Source organism: Arachis hypogaea, chromosome 17 (genome assembly GCF_003086295.3).
Source record: "Arachis hypogaea cultivar Tifrunner chromosome 17, arahy.Tifrunner.gnm2.J5K5, whole genome shotgun sequence".
Taxonomy (NCBI): Eukaryota; Viridiplantae; Streptophyta; class Magnoliopsida; order Fabales; family Fabaceae; genus Arachis; species Arachis hypogaea.
Window position 1 is genome coordinate 119,468,034 of NC_092052.1, and position 23,305 is coordinate 119,491,338.

At 37.2% G+C, this 23,305-nt stretch overlaps 1 non-coding gene across 1 annotated transcript; it reads right to left on the minus strand.

Moving 5' to 3' along the window:
- Positions 1 to 2,081: 2,081 nt before the first annotated feature.
- Positions 2,082 to 2,185, minus strand: LOC112768518 (small nucleolar RNA R71). The gene has a single exon (XR_003185935.1). It is a non-coding gene; the product is annotated as a small nucleolar RNA R71 (small nucleolar RNA).
- Positions 2,186 to 23,305: the final 21,120 nt, after the last annotated feature.

Consider the following 23,305-nt stretch of genomic DNA (forward strand, 5'->3'; position numbering starts at 1 on the left):
GTTATATGGAACATCTGGTTATGTAGGAATGAGGTGATTTTTCAGAATAAGGCAGCGACAGTGGTAGATTGTGTTGCTAGGACGTTTTGTTGTTTTAGAGAGTGGTGTGAAAGGTAACCCATGTTGTTGATGGCTATGCCGAAGATAACATAGGAGTTACAAAACTGTCTTTTGGTTCTTGTATGCTCCACTAAATGTGTTGAGCTCCCTTTCTTTCAAAAAAAAAATAATAATAATAAAATCATAAAAGTATAGTGTCAATTCTTAAGTTTGGTGTCAATTGCATGCTTTTATAATTTTCTTTAATTTTCGAAAATTCATCATCTGTTCTTCATGATCTTCAAGTTGTTCTTGGCCAGTCTTCTTGTTTGATCTTCATATTTTCTTGTTTTGTGTCTTTTCTTGTTTTTCATATGTATTTTCAATTTGTTAGTGTCTAAGCATTGAAAATTTCTAAGTTTGGTGTCTTGCATATTTTTCTTTTCTTAAAAATTTTCAAAAATAAGTTCTTGATATTCATCACAACATTCAAAGTGTTCTTGGTGTTCATCTTGACATTCATAGTGTTCTTGCATGCATCTTTTGTTTTGATCCAAAATTTTAATGCATTGAGTCTTTTTGATATTTTTCTCTCTCATCACTAAAAATTCAAAAATAAAAAATATCTTTCCCTTTTTTATCTCATAATTTTCGAAAATTTGAGTTGAATTTTTCAAAAATTTTTAAAATTTAGTTGTTTCTTATGAGTCAAATCAAATTTTCAATTTAAAAATTCTATCTTTTTCAAATATTTTTAAAAAATCAAATTTTTTTCATTTTTTCTTTCATAATTTCGAAATTTTCAAAATTAATTTTCAAAAATCTTTTTCATAATTCAAAATCTTCACTAACAATTAATGTGATTGATTCAAAACTTTTAAGTTTGTTACTTGCCTAGTAAGAAAGATTCAATTTTTAAATTTTAAAATCAAATCTTTTTGTTTCTTGTTAGTCAAGTAATCAACTTTAATTTTCGAAATCAAATCTTTTTAAATTTCTTTTTCAAATCTTTTTCAAAATAAATTTCAATCACATCTTTTTCAAAATTTAATTTCAAAATCTTTTCTAACTTCTTATCTTTTCAAATTTGATTTTCAAATCTTTTTCAATTAACCACTTTACTTTTTGATTGATTCTTATCTTTTTCAAAACTACCTAACTAACTCTCTCTCTAATTTTCGAAAATCCCTTCCCTCTTTTTCAAAATTCATTTTTAATTAACTAATTGTTTTAAACTTTAATTTAATTTAATTTCAAGTTTCAATTTTTGAATTTTTAACTTTAAATTTTAATTTAATTTAATTTTATTTTTGAATTCTTCTCTTTCTCATCTCCTTCTATTTATTTATTTATCTACTAACACTTCTCTTCCACCCAAAAATTCGAACACCATCTTCCTCTCTGTGTTCGAGTTTTTCTCTTCTCCTTCTTATATTCTTCTCTTCTTATACTTGCATAAGAAATCTCTATACTGTGACATAGAGAATTCCATATTTTCTATTGTGTTCTCTTCTTTTTCTTATGAGCAGGAACAAGGATAAGAACATTCTTGTTGAACCTGGTCCTGAACCTGAAAGGACTCTGAAGAGGAAGCTAAAACACAACTCTCTGGAGAAAATCTGACAGAAATTTTCGAAAAAGAAGGAGACATGGCCGAAAATAATAACAATGCAAGGAAGATGCTTGGTGACTTTACTGCACCAAATTCTAATTTACATGGAAGAAGCATCTCAATCCCTGCCATTAGAGCAAACAATTTTGAGCTTATACCTCAACTAGTTTCTCTGATGCAACAAAACTGCAAGTTTCATGGACTTCCATCAGAAGATCCTTTTCAGTTCTTAACTGAATTCTTGCAGATCTGTGATACTGTTAAGACCAATGGGGTTGATCCCAAGGTCTACAGGCTTATGCTTTTCCCGTTTGCTGTAAGAGACAGAGCTAGAATGTGGTTGGACTCTAAACCAAAGGATAGCCTGAACTCTTGGGATAAGCTGGTCAAGGCTTTCTTAGCCAAGTTCTTTCCTCCTCAAAAGCTTAGCAAGCTTAGAGTGGATGTTCAAACCTTCAAACAGAAAGAAGGTGAATCCCTCTATGAAGCGTGGGAGAGATACAAGGAACTGACCAAAAAGTGTCATTCTGACATGCTTTCAGAATGGACCATCCTGGATATATTCTATGATGGTCTGTCTGAGCTATCAAAGATGTCATTGGACCATTCTGCAGGTGGATCAAATTCACCTAAAGAAAACGCCTGCAGAAGCTCAGGAACTCATTGACATGGTTGCAAATAACCAGTTTATCTACACTTCTGAAAGGAATCCTGTGAGTAATGGGATGCCTCAGAGGAAGGGAGTTCTTGAAATTGATGCTCTGAATGCCATATTAGCTCAGAACAAAATATTGACTCAGTAAGTCAATATGATTTCTCAGAATCTGAATGGATTACAAGTTGCATCCAACAGTACTCAAGAGGCATCTTCTGAAGAAGAAGCTTATGATCCTGAGAATCCTGCAATAGTAGAGGTGAATTACATGGGTGAACCCTATGGAAACACCTATAATCTCTCATGGAGAAATCATCCAAATTTCTCATGGAAGGATCAACAAAAGCCTCAACAAGGCTTTAATAATGGTGGAAGAAACAGGTTTAGCAATAGCAAGTCTTTTCCATCATCCACTCAGCAACAGACAGAGAATTATGAGCAGAGTCCATCTAGCTTATCAAATATAGTCTCTGATCTATCTAAGGCCACTTTAAGTTTCATGAATGAAACAAGGTCCTCCATTAGAAATTTGGAGGCACAAGTGGGCCAGCTGAGTAAAAAGGTCACTGAATCTCCTCCTAGTACTCTCACCAGCAATACAGAAGAAAATCCAAAAAGAGAGTGCAAGGCCATTGAGTTGACAATCATGGCCGAACCCACAAGGGAGGAGGAGGACATGAATCCCAGTGAGGAAGACCTCCTGGGACGTCCTGTGATCAATAAGGAGTATCCCTTTGAGGAACCAAAGGAATCTGAGGCTCCTCTAGAGACCATAGAGATTCCTTTGAACCTCCTTCTGCCTTTCATGAGCTCTGATGAGTATTCTTCTTCTAAAGAGAATGAAGGCGTTACTGAAGAGCAAGTTGCCAAGTACCTTGGTGCAATGATGAAGTTGAATGCCAAATTATTTGGTAATGAGACTTGAGAAGATGAACCTCCCTTGCTAACCAATGAACTGAATGTATTGGATAGGCAGAAATTACCTCAAAAGAAACAGGATCCTGGTAAATTCTTAATACCCTGTAACACAGGCACCATGACATTTGAGAAGGCTCTGTGTGACCTAGGGTCAAGAATAAATTTAATGCCACTATCTGTAATGGAGAAATTAGGGATCTTTGAGGTGCAAGCTGCCAGAATCTTATTAGAGATGGCAGACAACTCAAGAAAAGAGGCTTATGGACAAGTAGAGGACGTGTTAGTAAAGGTTGAAGGCCTTTACATCCCTGCTGATTTCATAATCCTAGACACTGGGAAGGATGAGGATGAATCCATCATCCTTAGAAGACCCTTCCTAGCCACAGCAAAAGCTGTGATTGATGTAGACAGAGGAGAGTTGGTCCTTCAACTGAATAAGGACTACCTTGTGTTCAAGACTCAAGATTCTCCTTCTGTAACCATGAAAAGGAAGCATGAAAAGCTTCTCTCACTGCAGAGTCAACCAAAGCCCCCACAGTCAAACTCTAAGTTTGGTGTTGGGCGGCCACAACCAAACTCTATGTTTGGTGTTGAACTCCCATATCCAATCTCTAAGTTTGGTGTTGGGAGGTCTCAACAATGCTCTGAATATCTGTGAGGCTCCATGAGAGCTCACTGTCAAGCTATTGACATTAAAGAAGCGCTTGTTGGGAGGCAACCCAATATATTTAATTATATCTATATTATTTTTATTTTCATGTTTATTTCGTGTTTTATTAGGTTGATGATCATGTGAAGTCACAAAAACTAATGAAAAATCAAAAACAGAATGAAAAACAGCATTAAAAACAGCACACCCTGGAGGAAGAGCTTACTGGCGTTTAAACGCCAGTAAGGAGCATCTGACTGGCGTTTAATGCCAGAATAGAGCATGAAACTGGCGTTAAACGCCAGAAACAAGCAGCAGTTTGGCGTTTAAATGCCAGGATTGCACCCAGAGGAAAGCTGGCGTTAAACGCCAGAAACAAGCATAGAGCTGGCGTTTAATGCCAGAAACAAGCTATATTTGGGCGTTTAACGCCAGAAACAAGCATGGAGGTGGCGTTTAATGCCAGAAACAAGCATGGAAGTGGCGTTAAATGCCAGGATTGCATACATAGGGCGTTTTACACGCCTAAAAGGTGCAGGGATGTGAAATCCTTGACACCTCCAGATCTGTGGACCCCACAGGATCACCTCAGGATTTGTGGATCCCATAGGATCCCCACCTACCTCAACTCACTTTCTCTCTTCTTCCTCACACAACCCAATAACCCTCTTCCCCAAACACCCTTCACCAATCACCTCAATCTCTCTTCCCCATCACCTCTTCACCACTCACATCCATCCACACTTTCCCATAAACCCCACCTACCTTCAAATTCAAAATCTCTTTCCCACCCAAACCCACCCTAAATGACCGAACCCAAACCCCTCTCCCTCCACTATATAAACCACTCATTCCTTCTTCATTTTCACACAACACAACCCTTTCTTCTCCCCCTTGTCTGAAACACACACCTCTCTCCATCTCCTTCACATCTCCTTCTTCTCCTTCTTTCTCTCTTCTTTTGCTCGAGGACGAGCAACATTTTAAGTTTGGTGTGATAAAAAGCATTGCTTTTTGTTTTTCCATAACCAGATATGGCACTTAAGGCCAGAGAATCCTCAAGAAAGAGGAAAGGAAAGACAATTGCTTCCACCTCTGAGTCATGGGAGATGGAGAGATTCATCTCAAAAGCCCATCAAGACCACTTCTATGAAGTTGTGGCCAAGAAGAAAGTGATTCCTGAGGTTCCTCACCAACCCCATTCAACAAGTCGGGATCCTAATGGTTCATGAGTTCTATGCAAACGCATGGATCACTAGGAACCATGATCAAAGTATGAATCCAAATCCAAAGAATTGGCTTACCTTGGTTCGGGGGAAATACTTAGATTTCAGTCCGGAAAGTGTAAGGTTGGCGTTCAACTTGCCAATGATGGAAGAAAACGCACGCCCCTACACAAGAAAGGTCAACTTTGATCAAAGGTTGGACCAAGTCCTCATGGACATATGTGTGGAAGGAGCTCAATGGAAGATTAACTCAAAAGGCAAACCGGTTCAACTGAGAAGACTGGACCTTAAGCCTATAGCTAGAGGGTGGTTAGAGTTCATTCAACGCTCAATTATTCCCACTAGCAACCGGTCTGAAGTTACTGTAGACTGGGCCATCATGATCCATAGTATCATGATTAGGGAGGAAGTGGAGATTCATGAGATTATACCTCAAGAACTCTACAAGGTGGCTGACAAGTCCTCCACTTTGGCAAGGTTAGCCTTTCCTCACCTCATTTGCCATCTATGCAATTCGGCTGGGATTGACATAGAGGGAGATATCCTCATTGATGAGGACAAGCCCATCACTAAGAAAAGGATGGAGCAAACAAGAGAGCATATTCATGGAGTTCAAGAGACGCATGAGGAAGCTCATCATCAAGAAATCTCTGAGATGCCTCAAGGGATGTATTTTCCTCCAAATAACTATTGGGAACAATTCAACACTTCTCTAGAAGGATTGAGTCATAACATGAACCAATTTAGGGTAGAACACCAAGAGCACTCCATCATTCTCAATGAGATTAGAGAAGATCAAAGAGCTTTGAGGGAGGAGCAACGAAGACAAGGAAGAGACATAGAGGAGCTCAAGAGCACCATTGGTTCTTCAAGAAGAGGAAGACGCCACCCTCACTAAGGTGGACCCATTCCTTAATCTCCTTGTTCTTATTTTCCTGTTTTTCGTTTATTATGCTTTATGTTTCGGTTATGTTTGTGTCTTTACTATATGATCATTAGTGTCTAGTAACTATGTCTTAAAGCTATGAGTGTCCTATGAATCCATCACCTCTCTTAAATGAAAAATATTCTAAAAAAAACAAAAGAACAAGAAGTACATGAATTTTGAATTCATCCTTGAAATTAGTTTAATTATATTGATGTGGTGACAATACTTTTTGTTTTCTGAATGAATGCTTGAACAGTGCATATGTCTTTTGAATTTGTTGTTTATGAATGTTAAATATGTTGGCTCTTGAAGAATGATGAAAAAGGAGAAATGTTATTTGATAATCTGAAAAATCATAAAATTGATTCTCGAAGCAAGAAAAAGCAATGAATACAAAAGCTTGCAAAAAAAAAAAGAAAAAAAAAGAAAAAAAAAAGAGAAAAGAAAAATGGCGAAAAAAAAGAGAGAAAGAAAAAAGAAAAGCAAGCAGAAAAAGCCAATAGCCCTTAAAACCAAAAGGCAAGGGTAATAAAAAGGATCCAAGGCTTTGAGCATCAGTGGATAGGAAGGCCTAAAGGAATAAAATCCTGGCCTAAGCGGCTAAACCAAGCTGTCCCTAACCATGTGCTTGTGGTGTGAAGGTGTCAAGTGAAAACTTGAGACTGAGCGGTTAAAGTCGAGGTCCAAAGCAAAAAAAAAAAGAGTGTGCTTAAGAACCTTGGATACCTCTAATTGGGGACTTTAGTAAAGCTGAGTCACAATCTGAAAAGGTTCACCCAGTTATGTGTCTGTGGCATGTATGTATCCGGTGGTAATACTGGAAAACAGAGTGCTTAGGGCCATAACCAAGACTCATAAAGTAGATGTGTTCAAGAATCAACATAATGAACTAGGAGAATCAATAACACTATCTAAATTCTAAGTTCCTATAGATGCCAATCATTCTGAACTTCAATGGATAAAGTGAGATGCCAAAACTATTCAAGAGGCAAAAAGCTACTAGTCCCGCTCATCTGATTGGAGCTAAGTTTCATTGATAGTTTGGAATGTATAGTATATTCTCTTCTTTTTATCCTATTTGATTTTCAGTTGCTTGGGGACAAGCAACAATTTAAGTTTGGTGTTGTGATGAGCGGATAATTTATACGCTTTTTGGCATTATTTTTACATTGTTTTTAGTATGTTTTAGTTAGTTTTTATTATATTTTTATTAGTTTTTAATTAAAAATCAAATTTCTAGACTTTACTATGAGTTTGTGTATTTTTCTGTGATTTCAGGTAATTTCTGGCTGAAATTGAGGGACCTGAGAAAAAATCTGATTCAGAGGCTGACAAAGGACTGTAGATGCTGTTGGATTCTGACCTCCATGCACTCAAAGTATATTTTCTGGAGCTACAAAACTCTAAATAGCGCGCTTTCAATTGCGTTGGAAAGTAGACATCCAGGGCTTTCCAGCAATATATAATAGTCTATACTTTGCCCGCGTTTAGACGACCCAAACTGGCGTTCAACACCAGCTCCCTGCCCTATTCTGGAGTCAAACGCCAGAAACAGGTTGTAAAGTGGAGTTAAACGCCAGAAACAGGTTATAAATTGGCGTTCAACTCTAAAAAAGACCTCTCCACGTGAAAGCTTCAATGCTCAGTCCAAGCACATACCAAGTGGGCCCCGGAAGTGGATTTCTGCATCATTTACTTATTTCTGTAAACCCTAGTAATTAGTTTAGTATAAATAGGACTTTTTACTATTGTATTTAGATCTTCGGATCAATTTTAGGAGTCTTGGTTCTTCTGGTTCCCTCTCTGGGGCCGAAGCCAATGAACACCATTGCACTTATGTATTTTCAACGGTAGAGTTTCTACACACCATAGATTAAGGTGTGGAGCACTGCTGTTCCTCATGAATTAATGCAAAGTACTATTGTTTTCTTATTCAATTCAAGCTTATTCCTATTCTAAGATATCCATTCGCACCCAAGAATATGATGAATGTGATGATTATGTGACGTTCATCACCATTCTCACCTATGAATGCGTGCCTGACAACCACTTCCGTTCTACATGCAAACAAGCTTGAATGTGTATCTCTTAGCCTCCTGATCATGAGATCAGAGTCTTCGTGGTATAAGTTAGAACCCATGGATGGCCATTCTTGAGATTCGGAAAGTCTAAACCTTGTCTGTGGTATTCCGAGTAGGATCTGCGAAGGGATGGCTGTGACGAGCTTCAAACTCACGAGTGCTGGGCGTAGTGACAGACGCAAAAGGATAGTAAATCCTATTCCAGTAAGATCGAGAACCTACAGATGATTAGCCATGCAGTGACGGCGCATTGGACCATTTTCATAGAGAGGATGGGATGTAGCCATTGACAACGGTGATGCCCAACATAAAGCTTGCCATGGAAGGGAGTAGGAATGATTGGATGAAGACAGTAGGAAAGCAGAGGTTCAGGAGGAACGAAAGCATCTCTATACGCTTATCTGAAATTTTCACCAATGAATTACATAAGTATCTCTATCCTAGTTTATATTTTAATTATGTTTTAATTATCAATTCTCTATAACCATTTGAATCCGCCTAACTGAGATTTACAAGGTGACCATAGCTTGCTTCAAGCCGACAATCTCCGTGGGATCGACCCTTACTCACGTAAGGTTTATTACTTGGACGACCCAGTGCACTTGCTGGCTAGTTACACTTAGTTGTGAAGAAGTGTTGAGATCATATTCGAGCGCACCAAGTTTTTAGCGCCGTTGCAAGAGATCACGATTTCGCGTACCACCATTCGATGCCGTGATGTATTTGTTGAGTGATTTCAAGAATCATAGGGTAGGAATGGCCTAGAAGAGAGGAAGAAAGCATGTACAAAAGGGAAGAACATGAAGAATTGAAATTTTGGAAAAAGCAGCATTGGCGCGTCAGCGCACTCCACGCGCACGCGTGGATGAGGTTGGCTGGAAGCGGCGCGCAAGGATGGATGCATTCGTGCGGATCAGAAGATTCCTATCGACACGCACGTGCACTTGGCGCGCACGCGTGGGAAGCTGCACGTGACCTCATTAAAGGAAATCGTGCCTGGCGATTTCTGAGGCTCATTAGGCCCAATTTCAAGCTGTTTCTGCATGGAAAAGACCCAAGGATGCTAGGGGGAAGGGGGGATCAATCATTTTACACTAAGACACAATTTTAGCTAGTTTTTGGTTCTTTGTTCTTCTAGAGAGAAACCCTTATTCCTCTCTAGATCTAGTTTTAATTTGATCTTCCCTTGTTGACTTGTGAATTGGATCTTGTTAATTACTAGTTTTAATTGTTCAATTTGAATTTCTTAGTATAATTTTGCTTATATCTTGAGATAGTTTTATGAATTCTTGTCAATTGTCATTTTATACCCATTTCATGAATGTTGTGAATCTTGACTTGTTGATGTTACATTGATGATTTTCATGTTTAATTGCGTTGTTTGGATGATTGTATGTTGATAATTGTTAGTGGGTACTTTTTTATTTCAATTTAATTGCTATTTTGAACATGTCTTTTGTTAATGCTTACCATGTGTTCGATGAATTGTTTGCTTTGATTATGGAGTAGTTCTCTTCAATCTTGGCCTAGGCCAAGGGAATTGGGTAAACCTGAGTCATTGGGTCTAATGGATTTGATGATTTGGGAGCCCTTAGTGGTCAATTTGATAACCATTGACGCTAACCTTCTATTAAGTTAATTAATAGTGATGTTAGAACTTATGGGTTGATGTTGACCAAGCCATTTGACGTACTTCAAGTATAGAAGTAGACTTAATGAGTTTGGTTCCTCATAATTGTCAAGATATGGTTATTGGACAAGGATGGTGACCCAAATTCCTATGCCTAGCCAAGAGTTGCTTTTATTATTCATAATTGAAAACCAAAATTCTCAATTATTTGTCTTAGTTATAGTTACTTGTTTGGTTTAGAATAGAATTATGTGGGATGTTACTTGTTCATTGGAATTGCTCATGTTTTGCTTAGTTAATTTTATTAGTTTCTTGCAATTTAAGATTACTTGCTTGTTAAGATTCCCATTTATTTTCATGCTCATAACTCACAACCCCGGATTTCTAACCAATGTTGAAGCACATGTTTGCCCATTCCTTGTGAGACGACCCGAGGTTTGAATACTTCGGTTATTTCTATTGGGGTTGAACTTGTGACAACCAAATCCCTCTTCTAAATTTGATACCCGAGGATTGTTGTTAGTAGAGCTATACTTGCAACGCAATTTTATTGAGAAAAATCTTTACCAATACACCCTTGGAGCACCATCAAATTTTTGGCGTCGTTGCCGGGGAATGGTTGCAACATATGCCTTGATATTGGTTATATGAATATGTGAATATTGTAGATAGTTTAATTGCTTTCCATACTTAGCTATAGTTTAGATTTCTTTTACCTTTGTGCTATGACTCTCAAGTTTGATGACTCGGTCTCAACCGAATTCTAGCTTAGCCGATTTTGATTCCGAGATTGAAAGAACTTTGTTACACACTCGGCAAGCTAGACGGCGGTTGGACTACACGGCTAGTACTTCGGCCTCTCTTGAGGAACATACCGAATCACTAGGCGGTACCGAGATTGACTTGGAGTCCGCTACTTCCTATTCTTCTGTTGGTACTAATAATACATCTTTACATCCTACAGGTGAGCCACACATGGCAGAGCCACGCCGGATCACTTTGTATGAGCAATGAGCTCCGGATATCATACTTCAACCGTTGCAAGCAAGGTATCCTAACCTTGATCCAAACTTTGAATTGAAGAGTAGCTTGATACATCTACTCCCTAAATATCATGGGTTGCCGGGTCAAGACCCCATCCGACATCTGAGAGATTCTCAAGTTGCTTGTTCTACGGCTCGAAGGCTTGGAGCCGATGAGGTGGCTATCATGGTTTTTGCCTTCCCTTTTTCTCTTGAAGGGCAAGCAAAGACATGGTTTTATTCTCTACTGGATGAGATTGTGACTAATTGGGATTTCTTGAGGAGAGAGTTTCTAGATATGTTCTTCCCACCAGAGAAGACCGACTACATCCGAAAAGAGATTTCGGACATAATGCAAAGAGACCAAGAGATTTTGTATGAGTATTGGTCTCGGTTCAAGAGGCTATTAGAATCTTGTCCGCATCATGGAATGACCACTCATTTTCTCATTAGCTACTTTACCGGAGGTCTTTGTGTGGAAGATAGAAGATTGCTTACCGCTTCTAGCGGTGGTTCCCTTTCGAAAAACAAGACGGAGGGAGAAGCTTGGGATTTGATAAAGGATGTTACCGAAGCTACACAATACACAAGGGTGAGAAGTAATCCTCTCAAGGGTGTGGTAGAACCATCCCCTTCCGAATCAGGTATAACCAAAGCACTTGGAGATATGACTACCATTCTTACCTAAATACAAAAGGATCAAAAGGAATACTACTCCATCCAAGCCATTCAAGCCCCACCTCCAGTTGCTCAACTTGAAGGCCCTCCTAGGATTTGTAGTTTGTGCTCTAGCACCACACATTACACCGATCAATGCCATCAAATTCAAGAGGAACGTGCTCTTGTAGTAGCCAATGTGAATTACAACAACCGTCCACCTTATCCTTCTCAAGGCCAAAACAATTACCATCAAGGTGGTAATCAAAATCACGGGTGGAGGGATAATGCACAAGGAAGCAATCAAAATCAAAGATGGAACAACTCTTCTTCTCACCACAACAACAACCAATCTCCATCCCAATACCACCATAACAACACCAACTACCAAGCCAATCAAGGCCACTCCAACCAAAACCAAAACAACTACACCAAGTACCAATCACCACACCATAGACAACAAAACCAAAACCAAACTTCTCCATCTTCCAACAATCAATTTGATGAGCTTAGAGCCGTGACGTGGCGGAAATTGGCGAGTCAAGAATTGTTATAAGATATGCGTTGCAAGTATAGTTCTTAACCAACCAGAAATCCGCTTATCAATTTAGAAGGGTGTCACAAAAATTAAAATTAAAATACTGGGAGTATGAATCCCAGGTCGTCTCCCAACGAGTTGCAGAAAGATGTGCTATTCTATTAATCAGATGTTTTCAAAATGGTTTGAATTGAATAACAGGAAATTAAATTAGAGAATTTATATAATTTAAATAAAAGCCTTGGCTGGGAGTAGATTAGTTGGAAGCCCTATTCTTGTTGCAGTACTCTCAAGATTAATTGATAATTGCTCTTCTTAGTTATCCTTTACTAGGTAGAGGAAAGTCAAGCAAGTTGGAAGCTGTTTCTAGTCACAAGTCTTAGTCCTCTCCCTTGGGAAGGACTAGTGTCAATGACTGGAGAGTGATCCAACAATAAATCCAATTACAATTTTTCTTTTAAGTAATCCAACTCAAGGGTTCCTTTCAATCATCTCCCAATCAAGTTATGGAACTACTCACTTATTATGTTTGTAAAATTCATAAAATAAGAAATGGAAATATTGAAAGACATGATAAATAATAATCAACAGAATCAATTAAAAATAAAAATAGTTCTTGTATTAATAAATTCTAAAAATAATCCAATAATAATTTTGAGTAAATAAAAGATATGGAATAGTAAGAGACATGTAAGGAAACAAACTAGAATGACGAAGTCTTGACGGAAGTAATAACTCTTCTCAATATCCCAATGCGAAAAGCAATAAAAATAAAATAAAATCCTAAGAATTATGAATGTGTAGAGGGAAAAACTAGAGGAGGAGTAAAACTAGATCTAAAACTAAAATTGTGTAGAATGAATGTTGTTCTCGTTTCTGCATGTTCCTTGGCTCTAGTCTGCTTCTCTGGGCCGAAAACTGGGTCAAAACAGGGCCCAAAATTGCCCCTAACAAATTCTGCAGATTATGCAGATCGCACATGTCACGCGATTGCGTCATTCATGCGGCCGCGTCATTCGGCGTTTTGCCCTGCCACGCGAGCGCGTTGTCCACGCCTCCGCGTCACTTGTGCTATTCCAATCCGCGCGGTCGCGTGAGCCATGCGGCCGCGTCACTTCTCACTGGTCATTTCCTCAATTTCTTATGTTCCTTCCATTTTTGCAAGCTTCCTTTCCAATCTTTAACTCATTCATGCCCTATAAAGCCTGAAACACTTAACACACAAATCACGGCATCGAATGGAATAAAGGAGAATTAAAATACATAATTAAAAGTCTCTAGGAAGCAAGTTTTCAATCATGTAATAATTTTAGGAAGGAAATATAAATGCATGCTAATTATATGAATAAGTGGGTAAAGATCATGATAAAACCACACAATTAAACACATTATAAACCATAAAATAGTGGTTTATCAACCTCCCCACACTTAAACATTAGCATGTCCTCATGCTTAGTTGAAGGAGATAAAATAAATGAGTAGGAACACGTAAAAACTCATGCAATGCAATGCAACCTATATATGTGAATGCAACTATATGATTCTTGTCCACTTGATCAATAGTAAATAAGCTCTTCAAGACAATTACAAATCAAATTCCACTAATTCAATTCTTATACAGTAAGAACAGATAAAAATGCAAGAAGGTAGCTCATGAAAGCAGGGAACATAGAATTTTAAGCATTGAACCCTCACTGATGATGTATGTACGCTCTAATATCTCTAGTGTATAGGGCAATCACTCTATCCTTCTCTAATCATGCTCTCTAATTTTTGTTCTTCTCCCAACCAATCAACAACATTTAATATACCAATGCAAACATCATGAGGTCTTTTCAAGGTTGTAATAGGGCCAAGGTAATGGTAAGGATACATATGTGGCTAAGTAAGCTTATAAACTGAATCTTTAATTAACCCAAGCTTTAACATAACCTATATATATTCTTTATAACTTTAGAATTCATACCTAGCTACCCAGAATTTTCCTTTCACATTCTATACTCGTGTATCAACTTTTTTATTTTAATTTTATCATACATGCATTGATCTTTGAATTCTTAACTTAGCATTGGGTTAATTTTGTCCCCTTATTTATTTATTGAATATTTTTTGTTTTTTTTACATAAACATAAAAATAAACATAGCTTATCAATGCACATAGATTTTTAATTCTTATAGTTTCACATGAGTAGGTATCCAAATTCCCATTATATTATCATATTCCCTTATTATCTTTTGTTTCCACAATTTTCCATACTTAATTAGCACACACAATTCTATCTTAAGCTAACCAAAGATTCAATTTGGGATATATAATTGTTTTTTTCTGCTTAAGGCTAGTAATGTGGTAAAATATAAAACAAATGGGATGTAAAGGCTCAAAGTGGCTAACAAAGGTAATTAAAAGGGTAGGTTTAATTTGGATAAGTGAGCTAAACAATTAATGGCCTCAATCATATGCAAGCATACAAATATCATAAACATTGGACATATAGGATGGAACAAAATGTAGATTACAATCATAGAGAAGTAAACACACAAGAATAAAATAATTATGGTTAAATAACGTAACCATGCATAAAGGCTCAAATCTCACAGGTTGTGTGTTCTTTAGCTCAAAAATCATGTTCCAAATACAAGTTCAAGCAAATTTAACATAAAAGTTTTAATTAAAATTAGTGAAATTTTGTTCCAAAAATAGAGTCTTAGAAGAAACTTATTGTCTTTTCAATCAAGTAGAACATGCATGCAACTAACCTATTATTATGTAATTTATCCTATTCTACAAAAGAAAAACTAACTAAATATCCTAATTTGTTGGTGTTTTGGGAAGAGAAATTACCTCCGGAAGTCAGGTACTGATCGACCTCCCTACACTTAAGGCTTTGCATCGTCCTCGGTGCCATCTGTCAGGAACAAAGGTGGGCTGGTAGCAGTATCTCTACAGTCGGGACCATCATGGCTTCCTGTGCTGGTAAAAAAAGTGGAGTCCGGGGTGCCTGAGTCCTTGAATTTTCTCATAATCAGCTCCTTAAGGTATGTGAATCGGCGCTTGTTGTGGCGCTCTCTCATCTTAGCTTTGTGTTCTTGCCGATCCAACCTTTCGAGTATCTGATGGAGCAGTTGGTCTGTTGTAGGTGCTTGTGGTGTTGAAGAAGGAATATCTTCAACCGGTTCAGTAGGATGGCTTGTGGCGGCTGGTGGAGGTCTGATGTATTTCCCGTTAGGGACATACTGATCATCCCGTGGGAGCATTGCTTTGGTGTCCCCAGCTCTGTAGGAAATTCCGGCTGCTGAGACAAGATCTGAGACCAAGGCGGGAAAAGGTAAGTTGTCCGCAATTTGTACGTGTCCCATGGCATTCCGGATGTGTCTTGGTAGGTTCAGAGGTTGGTCTGTAAAGATGCACCATAGTAGAACGGCCATGTCCGCAGTGAAGGAGGACTCGTGAGTGCTTGGAAAGACGTAATGGGACATGATCTGTTGCCCATACGCGAGCCTCCAAGGTAAGTGCTGAAGTCGATATTCCCTTAGGGCGGGTACGATGGTATCTGTAGATCCAACGGCTGCCAGGTAGTGCAATAACTCTGAGAACGGCGTCCCAGTCAAATTGGTACATCTGGCGCTTGAGTGCGGCTTCTTGAAAGGCGTCCAATCCTTCTGGAACAGGGGAAGACCTAGAGCTTTTTGAATGGCCTATTCTGTAATGGGGACTTGCTTCTGACGTACAAAGACAGACTGCAGGGTTGGCAGGTGGAAGTTGGAGTAAAACTCGACTACCCAAGAAAGATTGACCTGCCTCGGCTGTCTCTGTAGGAAGCCCCATTGTCTTTGTTCAATTTGCGGCTCAACAAAGGTAGCAATATGGTTTGGGAGGAGAAGAAGGTATTCGTTGTTGTAACTCCTTTCTGCCAGGATGGGGAACATCTACTCACAGTAGCGATTGGGAAATCGTGCAGTGTCCTTTGCTAGGAAGGCTTTTTCTTTATCATCAACCTTTATAATCCTCTTAGTTCTTTTTGCTGAGGGTTTAACCGCAGTTGAAGAGGGCTCTGCCACTAATGCTCTTTTTGTTCATCTTCTTGCTGGTGGTTTGGGAGTAGCTTTCTCTTTTCCTTTCTTGGTGGCCATCCTAAAAAGGAAGAAAAAAAGAAAGTAACGTAAATTCAAAGATATAGAGCAAGGAAGAGGGTTGTATAAGTGATAAACAATGCACGGTAAAGAGGATGTTGTTAACACATGGTCATGACTGCATGTGAAAAGTTCATCAATAGAAATATAGCAAGTGCATTAGAGGATAATTAAATGCAAGGGGTTTATTGGCATGCAGGCAAAGGCATGAGTAGCATAGATCAAGCATTTAATTAGTTGAATGTGTTATCACTCGTAACAAACTAGCCATCACGTTTGTATTGACAATTAAATTCAATTAATACAATAGTAAAGGGAATTTGTGAAAAGCAAGCATTGAATAGTAGAATAGAATAATGTAGAAAAATGTATGATGCCATATGGGCTTTTTCACAAACACATACAAGCATGGTAAATGAGGTATAGAAAGTATTAAAGTGAACATGCAAGCAACCCTTAAAAAAAGTAATATATTATTGCCAAACAATTTTACAACAATCCATAAGCATATAATGAGAAATACTGACTCAAATAAATTTCCAACACCAAGTAAAAAGGAAAAAAGAAAGAAAAAGAAAATATGGATAATGAAAGTAAAAGGAAAAGAAAAGAAGATAACATATAAAAATAAGAAGAATAATAGAAAAGTAAGGGGGGAAAGAAGAAAAGAAAACCTTGTTAATGGGGGTGAGAGGGAGAGATAGTAGAAAGTGAGAAAGAAGGAAGAAGGAAGAAATAAGGAGGGAAAAGGAAAAATAGGATTTGGGGAAGAGAAAGATAAGATATTTTGGCAATTTATGGTAAGCTATGCGGCGCAAGCGACGCGGACGCGTGGGTGACGCGTTCGCACGACTTGCGCTTTAAGTTAATCGACGCGGTCGTGTCGGTCATGCGGTCGCGTGACACATTTTATGCTACTGGCGCGAGGACAGCCTCGCGCTCGCACAACTCTCTGTTCAAAATCTTATTTTGCCAAATTTTGGGTGACGCGATCGCGTGGGTCATGCGATCGCGTGAATGGCCAATATTGGGATATGACGCGGACGCGTGGGGCACGCGTTCGCGTGGTAGGATCACATTCCGAGCACCAAGTCTTTGGCGCCATTGTTAAGGATCACAATTTCTGCGCACCAGGTCACCATTAACGCAACTTTCCACTAATAAAATTATTGCATAATGAATGAGAATTAGAATTGTATCAATATAATTAAATGATTAAAAATATTTTTTATTCATAATTAGTTTAATAATGCAGTAAATATTGATTTTATATAATTATAATAAAGATATTTTTTTAAATTAGTATAATTATGTATTGCTCATTAAATGCTAATTGTAATATAATTGTAATATTGTAATCAAATTATAATAAGAATATTTTTTTAAATAAATTTAGAAGAGAGAATAGTACTTTTATTTTGGAGGAAAAATGAATTCATGAGAAATTGACACCTCATTTTCATTAGTTGATAATGCATTAAATATTGATTGTATATAATTATAATAAAGATATTTTTCTAAATTAGCATGATCATGCATTATTTATTAAATGCTAATTGTAATATAATTATAATAATAAAGATATTTTTCTAAAAGAAATTTAGAAAAGTGAATAGTGATTTCATTTTGGAAAAAAATGAATTGATAAGAAATTGACATATTACTTTCATTAGTCGGGAAAAAACCCAATTTTAGTATGTTAAATAGAAGTAGATAGGTTTTAAAATTTGATTTGAAGAGAGATTTAAGTAGTGAGTATAGGTTTTAAAATTTAAGTGGTTTTTATCTGTGTAAAATATAGATTTTGTGGTGTATTTTTTAGAAATTTATTTTCAAATTTGTTAGAATATGATTTCTAAACTTATTTTATTCTTATAAGAGATTTAGTTGGAATTTCAATTTTTAATCTTAAAACAAGTGTAATAACCCATGTCATGCACGTGATGAAATTGAAATTATAATTTTAAGTTGTTTTATTAAAATTAATTTGAATTATAATCATTTGATTGATAAAAAAGTAGCATGTCATGCGTTGTTCGTTTTTTCTTAATCTGGTCTTAAGTGTATCAACTTTAATGTAGTTATTAATCGTTTTTATTAATCTACTTTAATGACGAGCACGTGACGATACGATGGGTGGGTGGCGATGGCGAGGACGTGACGGCGCGATGGGTTGTTCTTTTTATCGTTGAGTGGTCGCTAAGTTTGTTCACTTATTTGGGTTTAGGGTTGTTTGTGGACTTGGTTGTAACAGGTAGCAATTAGACCCAATTATGATATGATGAGTATCATGATCTTGGTCAGGAAAAGAGGAGAATTGCTAGGTAGATTTATGAAAGTAGGTGAGGTTGTTAAATAGGTGAGTTAGGGAGTTCTTTGCTGTGATTGTGTTTGGAGTTGCATTAAATGGGTTGTGCATGTGTTTGTGTTTTTAATATCTATTTCGTTTAATTTTTATTTTTAGCATATATTACAGTTAATTTTAAAATATGTATTTAATACACCATGTGGTAATATTAAGAGTATTTTTTAAGAAGATATATACGTAAAAATAGATATAATATGATTACAGATATAACATAAATAAATATACTAAATAAAAGGTTAAACCAATATGCTTACCAATGTATTTGTTAAGTTTTTCAAATTGGAGAATAAATATGTATTCAATTGCTTGGTGATCATGTAGATAATTGAGTAATGGGATTGCAAATTGAACCCACAATGTGCACCTTATTTTTTCCTTATTTCTAAATAAAAGCGGGAATTAAGAGAAATAAGTAGTAATATATCATGAAACACTACAAGAAAAGGCGTATTTTTCGACGCAAAAAATCGACGGCTATCTCTGCCGTCGATATTTTTCGACGGCTTGTTGTCGATAATTTAAAAAAAAAAAAAGAAATTTAAAAATAAAATAATAAAATCGACGGCTTTGTCGTCAATTTTTTTACGCTGCATTAAACCTTTTTTAACTATCGTCATATTATTGATGAACCAGGGGTTGGAAATACTTTTATTTTAAAATCGACGGAAAAGACGTCTATTTTGATATTTAAAATATCGACAACAGTTCCATTGACAAATTTGAACGGTCCAGATTGCTTTCTAAAATCAAATAAATGGTGTAGATTTAATGTATAAAATAGACGAGAAAGTCGTTGCTTTTTTCAAATTAAAATCGACAATACCATCGTCGATTTTTATTGCTGAAAACATCAGCCCCACGCCCACTTCCCGCCTCCAAGTTCAGAAACACAATTTTATCCCAAATTCCTCATCAACCCTCATTTTACCCCAAATTCACCAACCCTCATTCTCCGCTTTCGGCGTCACGGTTGCGCCGCCGTCACTCCGTTTGCTAGCGCCGCCGTCGCGCTCTATTGCTGTCGTGTCGTTATCGCTCCCCACTTCGCTCCTCTTGCTCGTGCCGCCTGTCACTCCGCTACTGCCACGCCGCCGATGCTCCTTCTCTCTGTTGCCGCCGTCGCTCCTCCTACCTTGGTCCTTCTCCGCTCTCTCTCAATTAAGCTTACAAGAAGCAGGTATTGTTTTTTGACTTTTACTGAACTCTTTACTGGTGTTATTCCTTATTTCGGTGTTCCTTACTGGATTTGTTGCTTTTTTCTCCAAAGCCTGATATGCTTTTAGGTTTACTCAACTCCTCATTTTAGGTTTTGTTTTATGAATGATGGAATCGATGAATGAACTTGTTTGCAATTTGGTTCTTGTTTTCGCAAGGAAAATGCTTCATAGCGAGAAATCTTATTAAATTTATAGGGTTCAGGATTATATGACAACATGTGATAGGAGTAGTTTTAATTTTCTAACCACTAATAATTTATAGGGTTCATTTGATAACTGTTGCTTTCAGAGGGGAAGGTTGTTAAGCTTTCACAAGATTCCATTCATGTTGTCGTGCTTGGATTTTCTTCTGCGATTGTAACCGAGAAAGACTTTAGGGAAGAATTCGTGTACAAAACTGTGAGTATCTGCCAAGAATGTTTAGTGGTTGCTATCCATTAAATCTGATTGTGTTCATAATTACTAGAACTGATGTGGTTATGGATGTACTTTGTCGTTTCTTGTAGAAACATGAGCAGGATGTGTATGCAAGCAAATCTCACAAGAGACATGTTATCAAAGTTGGAACTTTGATACGGTTTTCAGTCAAGAGGTAACATGCTATTAATTCATTTCAAATGTGACTATATGTATTCAATCTAGAGTCTAGAAGAATTCATTTGAACACTGTGCTAGTATGTTTGGTGCGCTCTCCGTGCCACTGTTTCTTTTTTGTATAATCTTATATTCATACTCTAAATTCCAACTGGTGAAATATATTTCTGTTAAGGAAAGACTATAATAGCCATCTTGTACAATGGTTTTCTTATTTTGTTGCATACCTAAATAGATGCACTGATGAAACACTATTTCTAAATATTTTTGTATGAGTATTAACTTGCCAAACTCTTTTAACTGTTTAGCTGCATCCCTGTATCTGAATATAAATTGTCCACATTCTTTTATCTTTTTCTTTTCTGCATCTAATTGAGCTTTTTCTTTTCTGCATATACAAGTTCATCTGGCATCTAATGCTTTTCTTTAATTTTCTGTTTTACCTTTTAATACAGTATTGAGAAGCAGCCCCCACATAAAAAAATTTGAAAAGCTGGAATAAATATGGTTGGTAGAGATGGAGATAGCGGTCGTGGTCGTGGCTGTAGCCGTGGCCGTGGCCGAGGATGAAAGGGGAGGCCTAGGCTTTCTACCGGTCACCTCCTTGACTTGCATGCAGATCCATACTCTCTCGTTAGGTCATCATCCGACATGACTGCCCTGACCAATGGGAGACCGCCACCTATTGCTACTACTACCCCCTCCCGTCAGGAGCCTCAGATACACATGATGCCTAATCCGGGTGTGCCAAGATCATGCACTCAACAAGCTAATGAAACTTCCAGCACTGCCTCACATGGTGTGCAAAGTGATCCAGCTATTGGGGCTCCCAGTCGAGTAGGATCTTGTGGGGAAAGACAAACCACCTCTAATAGTACCCAAGATGCTCAGGGTCAAGGAACATCCACTGCCACTGGTCACTCCAGCACAAGTGCTCCCAAGCTTAGATATGATGGTGCCAAATGGTTTGTTATTTGCTTTAAATTTTATGAATAGCATGTCTCATTTTTACTAAGTAATATGTCTTTATCATTTTTTTGGTTTTTGATGTAGTTGGCACCCACCTAATCCTGGATTGAAGCGAATTTCTCAGGTTTTTAAGGAAAACTACAACAAGCCTTGGCTGAGTTTTGATGAGGCAGATGATGATACTCGAAAAATATGGTGGATTGAGTGGAGGGTAAATTTTATCTACCTTGTTTTACGTATTTTACAATATTATATATCATAGTATATTATACTGCCTTCTTGCATCTACTTTGGCTTCTTGCATATACCTTATGCAGTATGGCTTTAATCTATATACTGTCTCCTTGGCTTTACATTATTCATTGTTCATTGCATCTACTTTGGTTATGAAAATATTCCATCCTTAACTATTGGAATAATTTCTTTTTAAATTTCCAGAGAAATGAGTACAATGTGATTTTATTAGAGTTTGCATGGAATCAGGGTTTGTGGTCTTACTCTTAATAACTCAGCAGAGTCCTGTTTACTGATAAGAGTGATGATGCGTGTAAAATAAACATGGAGAAGTTAATAAGATTTCTCAACCTGACCAGCTTCATCCTGATGATTCTGGTTTAGTTTCTAGTTTCACTGATGAGATGTTAGGTTTAGCATACATGGTGAAGCAATTCATAATTTGTTTGAAACTTCTAAATCGATTTCAACTTCAAGAGTTTCATAGTTTATGTTGTTGGCTTTAGCAACAAGTGCTCGTTAAAGATGTTTATGCTTCCAATAATTATGGATTTCCAGCACAGTTCTTCCTTGTTAAGGTACAAGATAACATTATCTTAAATATATTTTTGTTCAAACTGAGTAAATTTTAAATCTATACCTATGACATGAAAATTGTTGTCGGTCTAGAATTTCTCTTGTAGAAATTAGAACATCGTTGTAAGTATAGCTCCAAACCAACAAACAACTCTCACATCAAATTAAATTTGGTTGTCACAAGTAACAAACCCCAAATAAGAATTAACCGAAGTATTTAGACTCTGGGTCGTCTCATAAGGAATTGCAATAAAGTGGTCAATTATTGGCTATGAAAATGCAAGGGGGTTTGATTTGGAAATTAGCAAGAAAATAAATGGCAAAAAAAGTAAATGAACAATTAACTAATAAAAGAAAGAAAAAATACTCTTGGCTAGACATAGGTGATTGAGATCACCATCCTTGTCAACAAACCATATATTGATAATTATGAGAGGCCAACCTATTAAGTCTACTTCCAAAAGCCTTAAGTACGTAATGTCTACTCCTAAGCTTGAAGTACGTCAAATAGGTTTGATCACATCAACCCATAAGTCCCAACCTATCTACTAATTAGATTAGTAGTGTGTTAGTGTCAATGGATATCAAATTGATCACCAAGGGTTCTCAAATCACCAATTCATTGAGACCCAATGACTCAAGGTCACTCAATTCCCTTAGCCTAGGCCAAGAGTAAGGATAACTACTCAAAAACTAAAGAAAACATTCTATCAAATACCTAGTGTGCAATAAAAGTAAACATCACAAAATGCTAGAATTAGTGAAACCCATGACTACCACAAGCAAGAAATCAATAATAACAACTAAGGTAAGCAATAAAAGAGCATAGAAACATAAAATTGCATTAGAGAAAATTAAGATCCAACAATGGTTCATCAACATAAAAGAGAGTAGAATAAGAAATTAACAAGAAAAACTAAGAAGATTAGGACAATAGAACACTAAAATGTAAAGAGAATTGAAATCAAACCAAGAATTGAAAGATGAATTTGAGAGAGATTAAACTAACTCTACCCTAATTTCTATCCTAAATCTAGAGAGAGGAGAGAGCTTCTCTCTCTAGAATTCTATCCTAAAACATGATGAAAACTAAACTATGACTACTTGGTTCCTTCCCCCTTCAATCCTTGGGTTCAATAGCATCAGAAATGTCGTGGATTTGGCCCAAAATGAGCTGCAAAATCGCTGCCCACGATTTCACTTTAGTGAACCACGTGCTCCATTGGCACGCACGAATACATGGTGCGTACGCGCCCCTATA